Source organism: Clinocottus analis, unplaced genomic scaffold (assembly GCF_023055335.1).
Source record: "Clinocottus analis isolate CAN_PGR_092001 unplaced genomic scaffold, fCliAna1.0.p SCAF_8, whole genome shotgun sequence".
NCBI lineage: Eukaryota > Metazoa > Chordata > Actinopteri > Perciformes > Cottidae > Clinocottus > Clinocottus analis.
In genome coordinates this window covers 289113-304966 of record NW_027176240.1, presented here as the reverse complement: position 1 = coordinate 304966, position 15854 = coordinate 289113, and positions in this window count along the sequence as shown.

The window sequence follows — 15854 nt, the reverse complement described above, 5'->3', positions numbered from 1 at the left end:
TGTTTGAAGCAGCTGTTTGGTCCGGTTGCCAGGTTTCAATCAGCGTCTCCCGGGAGACGAGCTCCACCAGCAACACCAGCAACGCCAGCAACGCCAGCAACGCGAGCGATCTGCAGCCAAAGACCCGTTTGATGTGTGACAGGCCGAGGGCGCGGCCTGCAGCTCGGCCTGAACCACGGGGGAGTGTGTGAGTGTGTGTCACTGAGTGTGTGAGAGAGCGAGTGTGTGTGAGAAAAAGTTAGTGTTTGTGTGAGTTAGTGTGTGTGTGTATTTGTGTGTGTGTGTTTGTGTGTAGGTGTGTGTGTGTGTGTGCACATGTTTTACTGCTTTGGTTTAGTTCTTTATTTGCAGTTACACACTTCAGCAACGCAACACCTCCTTGCAGCAACGCAACATGTTCTCCTTTAGCAACGCAACACGTTCTCCTTGCAGCAACGCAACCAGCCTGCGCGTCTCCGCTGGACGTTGCTCCACTCGGCGGTTCGAGTCTCGCAGCCGACGAGACGAAGAAGTTTGAGACGAGAAGCGAGAAACGTTTGAGACGAACGCTCTCATCGATAATTCATGACGCTCGTTAGGACGAAGAAAAAATCTGAGCAATTATCATTTATCTTGATATATTATTTACTAGGATCATTTTCCTGCTGAGGAGGAGGAGGAGGAGGAGGAAGAGGAGGAGGAAGAGGACCACAGGGGTTTGCAGACAGCTGGCGTGCGAGCAGGAAGGTTGAAGTCAAGAAAAGAGACAATGAGACGAACACGTTGAGGCCACGAGCGTTTGTTTAACGCTGCAGCAGCAGTTATATAGATATACATATATACATATACATATATATATATATATATATATATATATATATATATGTGTATATTCTTCTTAAAGTCTGGCGTTGTGTAAACACTGAGAGAGAAAATAGAAGTGAACGTGATACTCTGCCCTTAAAATGAGGATTTGTACATGAATGAAACTATTTTTTTTACATTTTAAGCGTTTTTTTGCTATTTAAGGCGAAAAAGAAAGAGTTTCTTTCAACGTCTAACGTCTTAATTTCTAAGTATTCTGTGCAATTAAAGAAAAAATGAAGAAATGCAGCTGCACTCAGTTAAAATATGGTCTTCATTTGAACATACAAAACAAAACCCCACACACCCATCAAGTGTCACGCTGTAGCATTGAATAATGCTAGCATGTTGCTACGTATGTAGCATGTTGCTACCTGTCAGCAGCGTAGATGTTTTATTGACGTGAATATAAAGTCTCATAAGAACTTTTTCTCACATTGTTGACGGTGGAAACTTTCCGGCGCTCCGTCAGAAGCCGACGATCTCCCCGATCCGTCTCTGATGTTTTTATTATCATGGTTATTGTTATCGCTCGCCGCTCCTCATTACAGCGGCGCCGCGGCCGTTCATCACAACACGCCGACGCAATTAACGCCGCGAAGACGGCGCCTTGTTTTCCTTCCACCACGTCCTCTTTTTTTACATTCTTCACTTTCTCTTTTCTCATCTCCATCTCAGCAGTCTGTTTCTTCTTCTTCTTCTTCTTCTTCTTCTTCTTCTTCTTCTTCTTCTTCTTCTTCTCTTCTCGCCCTCCCCGTTTTTTTTGGTGGCTCCGTGACAGATGCCTAATTGAATGATGAATGGCCCTTCATTATGCTCTAATTGAACCGCGGTCTCTCTCTCTCTCTCTCTCTCGATTGGCCGACCCCCCGCCGGGCCCCACGAGCTCGTCCGATTGGCCGGTTGGAGGCGGTTGAGGGGGGCGGGGCTTCGCTTTGCTTGGTTGGACGAGAGCGCGAGTGGCGGCTGGCGGGAGCGTCGTCGCCCCGCTCTCCATCTGTCTCTCTCCTCACACACACACACACACACACACACACACACACACACACACACACACACACACACACACACACACACACACACACACACACACACTGTTACCAGTGATGAGCCCCCCCCTCTCGTCTTCACACCTCTCTCACAAGGGAATGATGTGGGTGTTACAGATGCACATGCTCTTGTGAATCTTAATAAATTATGCAAATGTCTCCTGTTGAAGGGACAAATATTAATTAGAAACAATCTATTTTTTTTTAGGGGGGGGGGGGGGGGTTGTCAAGTGTTTCCTGATCGCCGGCGCTTCGCCCTCGCGCTCGTGTCTCTGCACGTCCGTCCGGCCTCGCGTCCCTCGACTCGGCTGCCCCTCCATCACGATCAAGGACGCGAACATGCAATCGCGCCCACTCGAGACACATGCAGCCCACGTCTGAAACACACGCACGCACACACACACACACACACACACACACTGGTGGGCGTCTTGGACCGGCCCTGACCTGACAAGCGGTGGCGATGAAGATTAATGCATCCTCTCTGAGTGACAGGCTGGGGAATTGAAGGGCAGAGGGCCTCGTTAATCAAGGGCCTGACAGGTGCCATTCAGGGCCCTCTGAACAACCGCCCACACACACACACACACACACACACACACACACACACGCAGAGAAGCATAAAGCAAACCGACACACACACTCCTCACTACCGCCGCGTCCGCTTCTCTCCAGTCCAGCAGGTTCAGATTCAAAGCTCATTCCTCAGATTCGAGCCGCCGGCGCCCGAAATAAGAAAAATAAATCAACCCCCCCCTCATCCCCCCACCTCACCGACTGGATACGGGTTCTTTCTCAGTGTTGGAGCCTCTGAGCTGATTTAGCAATCACGCCATGGAGGATCATTACCGCTGATGATTGATTCCCATCATGCTCTCTGGCTTGCTTCCCTCCTGCGGTCGGAGGAGACGATGCAGCCGCGTTATCTCTGGTTTAACAAGCCGACTTGATAAGAAAAATGTCGTTCGCGTCGAAAAGGAGGAGCTAGGCTACGCAAAGCTAATGGCTAACCGCTGCTAATGGATTTCACCGGTTCAATCCAACGTATTTGTGTTTTGTCATAACCTCATTTATAGAAGTTCACTCGTTCACGCCTCCATTTCACCAGTGTGATTCTGAGGGTTTATGCTGAGACATTTACATAAATGTGAACATAAACCATAAATATGACGAGAGAGGACTCAAAAGGGACGAGAGAGAGCTCCCTAAATTATGGAAAGATAATTTTTCATATCCCTAGCTTGATGCTACACATGATTAGCGCACCTTCCTTTCTTAAAAAAGTACGACCCAGGGAATCCACCAATACCGCCAAATCATTTGTGAGACCAAGTTTCAGCCAAAAAACTACGAACTTACCTATGAAATATGACTTATGTGCAAAGGCGTTCAAGGTCCAGGAAGAAAGTTAGGGCATTTTGGCTCTCAGTGGAAATCTGCAGTAAAGGAAATACAAAAAATATTGAACTACACTTCATCAAAGTCACATTTTGCAGAGATACTGTTAATACAAAGTCATATTTTATAGTACAAAAAAGCAATGATATGCATAAGTAAAAAGAGGAAATAGTCTTTTTTTCTTCACTGTTATCAACCAATAAACCAGTAACACATATATTCCTATATTAACCTCTTAACTGGTCTTACAAGTGTGTTAACCTTTTAAAAGTATTGAAATAGCCGTTGAGGTTGAGGAGATATTCTGTATTTATTATGGGGATGCAAAGCATTCAGAATTTTAGAGGAAAATGTCTGTTCCTCAACTGAGATTAAAGATATTTTAGAAAAGTTGTGATACAATAAATACTACTGGTAATACCAGTAATGAACTGGTGTTACTGGGTTACAGCTCTCACGGCGTTCACCTGCAGTGTCTCACCTTAAACGGGGAAACAATTGAAACTGAACTTCTATATTTTCCAGCTCCTCGTGTCGTTCTACCTCTGAGACAAATGCCTCTTTTTCCTAATGAACAGGGAAAAAAGACCAATATTGTCATAACGAGGAGGCTCCTCCCACTGCAGCTCTCCGGCCTCAGAAAGCTCCAGCGAGCCTGAGCTCAGTCTGCTTTTATTAGCTAATGGAACTTAATATTTCATGAGCTATTAATGGAGGAAGAAAAAAAAAACACCCAGCTTGTAATTAGCACGGCGTCAGAGGAATCGGGGCATGCATCTTCATTAGCATCGGAGCGACTCCTTTCATCTTCATTACCGCCGCCCCGCCTCGTTTTTCACTCTCTTATTACGCCCTTTGTCTCTTTTCTTTTTTTTTGGTTTCACCCGCTTGTCGCCGCGCGGCTCGTTGCCGGCTAACGGGGAAAAAAACACAAACGCTTCTTTTTGCAGAAGTTGCGTAACGAGGGAAAGTCACTTTCTGTCATTGAGGTGCAGCCGTTTTTCTTTTTTTCTCCCCACCAGTTACAAGTGAATAAATATTAATAACTACCGTATGAAACGAGAGAGCGAGCGAGAGAGAGAGAGAGGTTATTAAGCAAATTGTGTTCAGATCATTCAGCAGAAGCTCTCTCCGCTTCGCTAACGACAGACGAGCCCGTTGACCTTTGGACGCTCTACTCGCCGGGACGGCGTTTGAAATGTCAAGCGCTGGCGTAATAAACTACGCCTGTGATGTTGTGACAGGACGCATCACCGCAGGGAGGGAAAAATATTCATCTTCTTTGAAGCTTTTTGAGTCTTTTTTTATGGGGGACGGGATAATGTCTTAAACACACCTGTAAAACTCTGCAAGTGCAACAAAGTAGCGTCACCCATCTTCCATATTTTCTTAATAATGTATTTTTTACTTTGCCCCGCTCGTGATTGCTCTGCGTTTTATTATATATCTGGAAACGAGTGTAAATGATGATTTTCCCGCCAATTTTCCTCCCCCTAGAGGCTTTTTGGCGGGAAAATGATCATTTCCGCTCGTCGCGGCGAGCCAGCCGCTGGTCTTCACCGCAGCGTTTTACTCTCTTTCCAGTTGTGTTATCGTAATTGTCCTGGCAAGTATGTTCAGCGGTTATATTATCAATTTATGGCCCCGCTCGCCACCCCATTAATCCAGCCGTTAAAAACACTCCAACCCGCGGCTACGTCTCTTAGCGAGCGGGAGCATTAAGCTGTCCCCGGATATCGCCCGCGGCGCTCCGTAGCCGCGGCGGAGCTTCGGCGGGAGGAGGAGGAGAAGGAGGAGGAGGAGGAAAAGGAGGAGGAGGAAAAGGAGGAGGAGGAGGAGGAGGAGGAGGCTGATTACGCAATGAAATAGAGCCGACGGAGAGCAGATCGTCTCGTTTTCTGTCGTTCTGCAGTTTTCATCATCGTCAGCGTCGTCGTTCCTCACCGCTAAAGACGACTCCGGGCGTCTTCCGCGAGGACGCCGCGCAGACATATCTGTGATCTAGACGTCGCCGAGTTTCCTCTCGTTATGCACAAAGTCTCTTTAAAAAAAAAAAACTCAAACGAAATCTCTTGCAAACTCATTTTTTGTGCGTTTTACGTGTCAAGTTTTTTCTATGACTTTTAATCAAATTTTCTATGACTTTAAACTAAATGTTCATGAGCAAACATTGTGTGAAATGTGTGTGTAAACAGTAAAAAGTGATAAAATGTAGTATTTAAACTAACAATGAGGATTCAAAGCATACAGTAAACCTTAAATGACTCAAATGAATGAGAGACAATAGTTTATTAAAAGAATAAACATTCATATAGATGCCTGTATGTATGCTGCTGATATGTTGAGCCTCTTTCTTTTAACAGCAGATTCATTATTTATAACTAAATGAACACATGAACACATGAATATAACACATTCACATCACTTTTAATACACTTTTGGGTTTTATGTTTTTCAAGGACTTTTCCAGGCCTGGAAGTCCGTGTTTTTCACTATTTTAAAACTCAGTTACTCAGTAAATTATTCACTACATTTTAAGATTCTTTAGTTTTGAGAGTATTTATTTATCGTGACTTAAGACTTATTTTAATTGATTGGAAACTTGCTGCATTTTCCTCCACCGAGTCATTTATTGTCCTCCGGATCCTCACGGATATTTTGAGACCTTGTTGTTTGAAGCCGTGACTGACAAGTGTGACACACGCACACACACACACACCCACGCACACACACACACACACACACACACACACCCACGCACACACACACACACACACACACACACACACACACACACACCCTCCAGGTGAGGTCATACGCCGCAGGTCAAAGGTCCGACGTCTGATCCAATTACAGGCCTGTCATATTCTGCACATGATCCGGTCCACCGTGGGAGTCACCTGCTGGTTCCCGGGGCGCCGCTCGGCCGCCGGCTCCTCCCCCCTCGCCCTACCCCCCCCCCCCCCCCCACCCCACGCTACCCCACGCCCCCGACCCTCCCCACGCCCCCGACAGCTGCTGGAGGAGCCAAAGAAAGAGATTTAATCACCAGGAACAACGTTATTGTTGATCTCAGAGAAACTTACAAATACATGAAAAAGATGGGTTTGTTGTTGTTGGCATGTTGGATATGTTCATATAGTAATGGTGTGTGTGTGTGTGTGTGTGTGTGTGTGTGTGTGTGTGTGTGTGTGTGTGTGTGTGTTATCTCGTCCCTGCACCAGTGGTAATTGCGTGACCTTTCACGGCAGCGAGAGCGTCTCATTAAGCCTGATGGAGAACGACGGCGCCGCCGTGATAACGACCCAACAGAACCCGGGGGAAGGGGCGGGGTCAGGGAGGGAGGGGGCGGGGTCAGGGAGGGGGGCGGGGCCGAGAACCCGGCGAGCGCTGCTACTTTTCTCCGGGTAACGACGAGAGCCGAGCCGGGAACGAAGACCGAGAAGTCAGCGTTATTCACGGCTTCTGATTTGAGACTCTGGTGCTCTTAAAGGGCCGGCGACCCTTTAGGATGAGGAGGAGGAGGAAGAGGAGGAGGAGGTAGAGGAGGAGGAGGAGGAGGAGGAGGAGGAAGTGTTTGCATCTTTAGGTGTCATCTCTGAGCTGAAGCAAATAAGTTACAAGAGAATAAAAGCAGTCGTTTCTGTCTCTGAATTCGGCTGTCAATCAATCAATCAATCAATCAATCAATCACCTGGTTGCCTAGCAGCTGTCGTGCAGGTTAAAGGTTCAAAGTCCTTCACATTCAGAACAAAGCGAGGACAGAAATAAAGATTTAAAGAAAAGATTTCACGACTTCGAGACATTAAAATTATGAAAAAGTCATAAAATGTAATTAAAAGCTATAAAAACAGTGATAGTAATAAAACAGCTTGAAATAAAAACTAGATTAATAAAATAACAATGAAATAGACACAACTTTAAGACAATAAAAAAAGTGATTCATAAAATAATAATGTGATTAAATTGAACAAATTAAATAAGTGAATATTTCAATTTTAATCAAATATTTAAAAAAATGTATGAAGCTACAATCCAGAAAATAAATGATCAATACATTAATAACATAAGTAATGTATCGATCTTAAATACTAATACTCTAATAAGATCAAACATCTGACAGTAAAATGAGATGATTAACAAAACAAAATAAAGAAAATCATAAAACTTAAATACAATAAAATAAGTAATTTAAACAATAACTATTCTACTTATATAATAAGTGATAAATATTATATTATAATCATTTTTTATTTTATAAAAATGTCTAAAAATAATTTTTAACCATTCGAGACCATTTTAGGCGGGAAACCAGTTTGCAATGAATTCTGGGTAACATGAGCTAACGTGAACTGCAACAACGTTGCTCTGGTGCATTGTGGGTAAATTTAAACAGTTTCCTGCTGGTTTCTGATGCGTTTGTTTAAAAGTCCCAACTCGTCTTCATCGGCCAGGACGACCAGTATGACCTCATCCTGTAACAACAACAACAACAACAACAACATCTGTCCTCTGACAGCAGATACAATGTTGTTGTTGTTGTTGTTTACGACCGGCTCCATGAACTCACACCACAAAGATGAGGAACCGTAAAAACTTAAAGCCAGAATGTGACAAGTTTAGTGGAAATGTTTGTTTATTTTGGTCTGTTTGTTTATTTTGGTCTGTTTGTTTATTTTGGTCTGTTTGTTTATTTTGGTCTGTTTGTTTATTTTGGTCTGTTTTCTGTGTTTACTGTGACGTAAACATCTTCATCCTGAAGATGAGCTCCTCTGTCATATTAATGTTTATATTATTAAACAAGGTCAATAAATAGTTCACAAAAACATGAAGGCCATCTTTATGTTTAATTATGCAAATGAGGCGTAACGTTAAATATTAGAGGAAAAATACAGTTTATTAAAATAAACTATGAGACCAGTGTGTTGAACCAGTGAAACCAGTGTGTGTGACCAGTGTGTGTAACCAGTGTGTGTAAACAGTGTGTGTAACCAGTGTGTGTAAACAGTGTGTGGTGTGTGTAACCAGTGTGTGACCAGTGTGTGTGACCAGTGAAACCAGTGTGTGTGACCAGTGTGTGTAACCAGTGTGTGTAACCAGTGTGTGTAAACAGTGTGTGGTGTGTGTAACCAGTGTGTGACCAGTGTGTGTGACCAGTGTGTGGGACCAGTGAAACCAGTGTGTGTGTGTGTGTGTAACCAGTGTGTGTGACCAGTGTGTGTAACCAGTGTAACCAGTGTGTGTGACCAGTGTGTGTAACCAGTGTGTGTAACCAGTGTAACCAGTGAGACCAGAGCATCTGGAGGTTTTGGGCAGACGTCCCAGTCCTGCAGCCAACACCAGTAGGGGGTGCTGACACCCTGATAACCGGGACTAACTCCTCCTCCTCTTCCTCCTGCTCCTCTTCCTCCTCCTCAGTTTAGTTTCAACTCGTTTTGCTGAACAGTAAAAACTTTTTTTTAATTACTATTAGAGTTTAGTTCTAATAATAATTAATAATTGTGAGTAAATCGTCTGGTTTCTCCTCTGAGTTGAATCGTGCCGGCAGCAGAGAGGTCTCTCACTGTGAAGCATAATTAATGTTCCTTCATGATATTATTAATAAAGCAGAGGAGGCGTGAGCTAATGGGACGAATCATCAGGTCACGTGATCACCACTGAAACATTTCATTAATTATGAAATAATAATTATTCATCTGAAATGCCCTAATTACTAAAAACAGCATTGCTGTTCCATCAATAATCTCATTAATTAACATTATAATTATTATAAAGTTCAGGCTTCAGATATTAAAACACGTCTGAATTATTAAGTCTGCACGGATTTAATAAAACAGAGAAAGATTAATACTTTTTATATTATTTAAACTTCAGAATATGAGAATAAGAACTATGACGGAGGAGGAGGATGAAGAGGAGGATGAAGAGGAGGAGGATGAAGGCTGCAGTGGATCAGCTCTGTGATACTTCCCCCCAGGGAGGGTCAGAAGTTCAGACTCCCCTCGTCTCTGGTCACACAGGAACCCCCCTGTGTGTGTGTGTGTGTGTGTGTGTGTGTGTGTGTGTGTGTGTGTGTGTGTGTGTGTGTGTGTGTGTGTGTGTGTGTAGTGAACACCAGCGATACTCACAATGCACATCTTATTTTTTCATAAATTTTTACATTTCAAAACAGAGTCTCAGCGTCTCTGCTGCTGTTTGCGTTTCACATCATCCCCAATCTATTTCAACAGAGCGAGTGTGTGTGTGTGTGTGTGCGTGTGTGTGTGTGTGTGTGTGTGTGTGTGTGTGTGTGTGTGTGTGTGTGTGTGGCTGTACATCATCGCTCTGTTGAAATAGCTGCGTTACAAACACCCCCTGGTTCCCCTCAGAGGACAGCTTTGTAAAACATATCAGGAGCTCTGTTTATGTGTTCAGGCTCTCTGAGGTGAACGCAGCGCGGTGGAAAATACCACCACCCCCCAACACACACACACACACACACACACACACACACACACACACACACGGCCCAGACCGGACGGGTTCGAGGCCGTCCGTCTGTCGCCGTGGCCGCTTGCCTTTCACACCGAGGTGCTAAAAGGAGAAGGGGCGCGGGTCGGATCCCTCTCTGGAAAGCGTCCATCTGTGTGATTGCGGGGTTGGAACCGAGGGGCTCGCGTTACAGGTTCTCTGCTGATGAGCTGGTACTGACGGATCCCAGCGCCGCCGCCAGCAACCTCGACGGGAAACGCACGGCCGTGAACGCGGCGCCGAACGCCGGGTCTTTCTCCGAGCCGCAGAACCCGACTTTGTGGTTTTCCCTTTTCCGACCGCTTCAGATAAACTAGTCCGTCATTTTTTATCTATTACATCAACATTAACTCTGGAACACTGACGTTGAAGATAGTTACACCATCACTGGTGATATATATATAAATATATATATATATATATATATATATATATATATATATATATATATATATATATATATATATTTATGTTGATATAATGTACCTGATAAAATCTACTTCTCATCAAAATATATTCAAATACAACAATCCAAGGCTGAAAAGGTTGAAAAAAACACTAATTGGAGAAAAGACACGCCTACCTTTAATAAGACATGTCTACCTCTGATAAGACATGTCTACCTTCAATAAGACATGCCCACCTTCAGTAAGACATGTCTACCTTTGATAAGACATGTCTACCTTCAATAAGACACGCCCACCTTCAATAAGACATGTCTACCTTTGATAAGACATGTCTACCTTCAATAAGACACGCCCACCTTCAGTAAGACACACCTACCTTCAATAAGACACGCCCACCTTCAATAAGACACGCCTACCTTCAGTAAGACACGCCTACCTTCAATAAGACACGCCCACCTTCAATAAGACACGCCTACCTTCAATAAGACACGCCCACCTTCAATACCGTCAGTGAGCAGCATGAAGCTGCACAAGGACTCACGCGAATCAGACAAAAGTAACACAATGAACATCACGTAACACAATCTCTGCTGTGAGGATCCCCGGCGTTCGTGTTCTGGGGTGGAACAGGAAGCGGTCACCGGGTCGTGTGACGAGCAGACAGCCCGCGAGACGCTTCATCCTCGCGTCAGAGGGATGAATCCAACATGTCTGACCCGGCTCCCCTCTTCCAGGAAGCACCGCGAGGTGATCGATGTCCACCGGGCCGCGCCGGCCGGCCTCTGCAGATAGAATACCCTGCTGCGCTAAAGAAAACACGCAGCGCCGGAGCAGAGGAACGCCATCCATCACCGAGAGCTATAGCACCCGGACGGGAGGAGGAGGAGGAGGAGGAGGAGGAGGAAGAGGGATACCTGGTTTTCCCATCAGAGGAGTTTGGGGCCCGGGCCTTCCTCCTGCCGCTGAAACTCTAGCCGGACTTTAATCGATCGCCGGCTGAGCGGCATTCTGGGAGATTAATTCGTCTTTAATTCGGCGCCCGGTGTGAACAAGAAAGAGAAAGCAGATGAGCTGCCGGACGCAGAGCCTCCACCGCGACACGACGCACCCTGAGAGGACAGAATACATGAGCGATCACAAGTTACCACTCGCAAGAATCCCCAAAAAATGACTCTTTGATCGCTCCCCGAGTTTTTCACTTGTGTTGTTTGGTGTCTCAACATCAACCCACAGAGCAATACTGCACATCTGTAGCAAGAAATGTGTCAAACGTCTTGGACATTTGGTGAAGAGTCATGAAATTTGGTTGAAATTCAAATTTTCAACATGCAACAGACTAATACTGCACATCTTTAGAAAGATTTTGCCCTAAAGCATCTACATCTGTAATAATAATCACAATAAACACAAGCGTTGACATGTTATGGAGCATAGTCAGTCCAATGAAGTCTTTATGTTAAGTTACATGACATAGTGAGTCAAAACATGACCTCATCGATATCTCCATGAAACTTCACCACTGACTCTAAGACGAGGATTTATTGTATCACAGCTGTTTTTAAACGGTGAATATTCAGACGTAAACAAAGTGGTAAAATAAACACCTGAATGTGACAAAACAAACCAAAATGTGGAGAGAAATAAATGACAAGTGGATGAAAGTAATATACAAAAATATGAACTTGTGCTTTGGCATCGATTCGTGTTCCCGGTTTATAATTTTAAATGTTTGATAAAACACATCTTTCAAGGGGCGGAGCCTCCCGTCCCCCTAAAAAATGTGGCATTAACGTCAAAATGGCCACCTTTACTCGTGAGCAAAGGACACCAGATAGCTTTACTTGGTTGACTCGCACGCCGGCGGCCATTTTGTTTTGGCAGCGGGTGTCGCGTTAGCTCCCATCCCTGAGCCCGCGGTGCACAGGAGTGGTTCCTCTCATTCATCAAGTCCCTCACCTCCAGACCTCCACACGGACCACAGAGCCCACTCCTGCCTCCCAAACAATTGCCCTCCACGACCTCGCCTCTCATTTCCGTGTAAGAGCCCCTCCCCCTCCCCCCCTCCTCCATTCCACCGCCCAAAACATTCCCGCCCGCCGACCTGCGCGGGACGGCCAAAAGACACCTCGGCCATTACCCGTGATAACTGATCTATTAATGCTGAACGATGGCGTCATTAAAAGGTTCAAATAGAAGTCCGAGCTGACGCGTTAATGACGCGTTAATGCTTCTGTCGATTATAAGCTCGGCGTAACGGCGCCCGCGGTGAGCGGACGCCGTCCGGCTGAAGTCAAACCTGTCATTCTGTCCCCGGAGAGGTTAAGTGGACCGGAGGGTCGAGTCCAAGACGAATGATCCTCCAGAGACGCTCCAGGAAAGTTGGGATGGAAACTGAAAAGGAAGTTCAACCTTTTCGCACACACACAAAAAATCTCATTTTTAAAAACGTAAACTTCATTATCGCCGCGACCAACGTGGTTGTTTAGCTTCATTTAATTTGCCGCGGCGATAAACCCGCAAATCTAAATAATCTGTTAAAATGACATCTTTAACATCTTTTGAAGTTGGATTAGCAGAACGCTCGATGATTCAGAGACAACGAAGTGCACGTTTGCAACCAAACGTCTCGACTCCGACAGTCGAACGAAACAAAATAAATAAAAACAACTTATTGGAAACTTATGCCGCGTTCACACCAAAACACGTGAATATTCTCATTTCTGTTTCGCCTGATTGTAATTTGCTTTTTCGCAACCATTCGCGGCGGAAAGGGGGCGCGGCTACGTTACCCTAAGTTAGCAGCACATAGCCTCACTAGCTAACCTAAACTGACCCGGTCACGTTGCTGTAGTTAGCGGCACATAGCCTCACTAGCTAACCTAAACTGACCCGGTCACGTTCCTGTAGCTACCGGCGGTGACGATAGACGCAGCTTCTCAGTGTCGGCTGAAAAAGGCAAAAAAAGAGGAAATATTCGCAACGCTTTTTGGTGTGAACACGTCATTAGTTGTGATTTGTGGTGAACGAAAACCTCCCTGAGTAAAGATGTGTCCCTGGATGCAGAGTCAAGATGTTGTTTCCTCACATGAGGATCGTACTTTGTTGAGTAAAACAGGAAAATCTGAGCCTCCAAAGTTCTTCCAACGCGTCACTGAACCACGATGAGCTGGAGGAAGAAAAACTTTTGTTCTTTTGGCGCATTAATGTTAATAATGAGAAGATTATTGGATTCAGGTTTGATGTTAATTATCTGTAAAGGTATGAACGCCCCCCCCCCCCCCCCCCCCCTCTGTCTCGGTGTCACCCAGCGTTCCCATCACCAGCCCAGTGCCAGCTGTGCGATCAGGGGGATTGATCTGCTGGCAGCAGGCCTCTCTCGCTCTACTCTCTCCCTCCATCTTTCTCCCTCTTTTTCTGTCTGTCGTCGCTTTCTTCTTCTTCTTCTTCTTCTTCTTCTTCTTCTTCTTCTTCTTCTTCTTCTTCTTCTTCTTTTCCTGGCTATGCAGGCCGACCGTCTCAATGTGAAATCACGGTTAATGCGCCGTGACAATCTGACACAACGCACAGTCCAGGCCCGGCTCCATCTGGTTTCAATTTAATTTGGTCAGAGAAGTGGAGGGGAGGGGAGGGGGGGGGGGGGGGGATGGAGAGATGAAGGGATGGAGGACCGGGTGCCTTTTGGAAGGAGGAGGAAGAGGGAGGGAGGGGGGACAAGATGAAAGCTCGCCATGTTATTCTCCACCGAATCGTCTCACCATCCTTCATTCTTGCCAATTTGCCCTCTCGCCTCCTCACATGTAGCATTTACACACACACACACACACACACACACACACACACACACACACATATATATATACACACACACACCAAAAAAAGTTTTAAAATGATAGCCGGTCGATCAAAGGTCTCCAAAAATATTTATAAGACCTAAAAGGGGAGCGGGCCATTGGCTGGCTCATTAAGAACATGAGTGTGTGAGTGTGTGTGAGTGTGTGTGTGTGTGTGTGTGTGTGTGTGTGTGTGTGTGTGTGAGTGTGTGAGTGTGTGTGTGTGTGTGTGTGGACACAGGAGAGGTTAAGCTGAGCGTTAATGGGGACATCTTCTTGCAAAGGGAGGAACAAAAGTGTCACTAAACGTCGGCCGCGTTAAAAGCAGTTTTCCTGATGACGGGTCGAGTGTGAGTCTTTAATGTGAGGCCCCAACAGGCCGAGCTTTAGGACCAAACAGGCCGAGCTTTAGGACCAAACAGGCCGAGCTTTAGGACCAAACAGGCCGGGCTTAAGGACCCAATAGTCCGAGCTTAAGGACCCAACAGGCCGAGTTTTAGGACCCAATAGGCCGAGCTTTAAGAGCTTTAGGACCCAACTAAGACACTAGTTATTTATCTTAGAGGAGACAACTAAGCATCCTCACTAGGACACTAGTCCTCCTTTATCTTAGTGGAGGAGATGACTAAGCGTCCTCACTAGGACACTAGTCCTCTTTTAGCTTAGAGAAGGAGACAACTAAGCGTCCTCACTAGGACACAAGTCCTCCTTTAGCTTAGCGAAGGAGACGACGTTTGCTGCACTTCAGATGCTGAAACCTTCTTCACCTTCACCTCTTCACCTCCAACAATTCACCAGAAAAAAGCGAAAGCGGACGCTCGGCGATCCATTGGGCCCGAGACAAACAGAAACTCCCCGGACCTGCCGCCGCGGAGCCGAGGGCCCGATCCCCGAGGGCCGAGGCGCTCGGCGTGCAGCTGTAGCAACACGCCTCGCTTCCTCGCGGAGGTCAGGAATGCCGCACGTCTGGAAGGAGATGGAATAGGCCGCAGAGAGATGTGGAGAGACCTCCACCTCATCCATCACGGCCCCTCTCGCCTCCCCAGATTCACACCCTCGACGCCGCGAGACCGTCTTCACGGACGGCTGCTCGCCGTCCGCCAAAAGCGAAGGGATCAGAGAACGCACCGGAAGGAATTACTTCACGCCGGCTCTCATTTACGACGCGTTTAACTGGTCGGCGCTGTCAAAAACGCGCGCAGCCCCGTTTTCATCGGAGGTTATCGGGTCAATAAAACAACCCGGCGACCTCGGCCCGGTCATAAAGCGGTCAGCGCGGCGGAGGCACGGATTGATTAAGTTCATAACTCGATTGGAGCCGCGCGGAGCCGGACAATAAACATTGGAACGAGTATAAATCTTAATGCGATGCACATAATCCGAGAAGAAAATCAAAATGTAAAGTAGATGTTTTTTAATGGCGCCGCCTCTTTATCGCTGTGACCACGAGGGTCCTTTAGACCGGATGACTGTTGGCAGGTTCACACACATGGTGACCAGTGGATTTCCAGGACTTTTCACCAATTTTTTCATGACTTAACCACATTTCCATGAATTTAAACCATATTTTCAAGACTTCTCACCAAATTTCTGTAACTTTTCACCAAATTTCATGACTTTTCACCATATTTTCAAGACTTTTTACAAAATTTTTATGACTTTAAAGCAAATTTTCAAGACTTTTCACAAAATTTCAAGACTTTTTACTAAATTTCCATAACGTTTCAACAAATTTTCCATGACTTCAATCAAATTTCCATGACTTTAAACCAAATGTCCATGAGCAAACATTGTGTGAAATGTGTGTGTGAACAGTA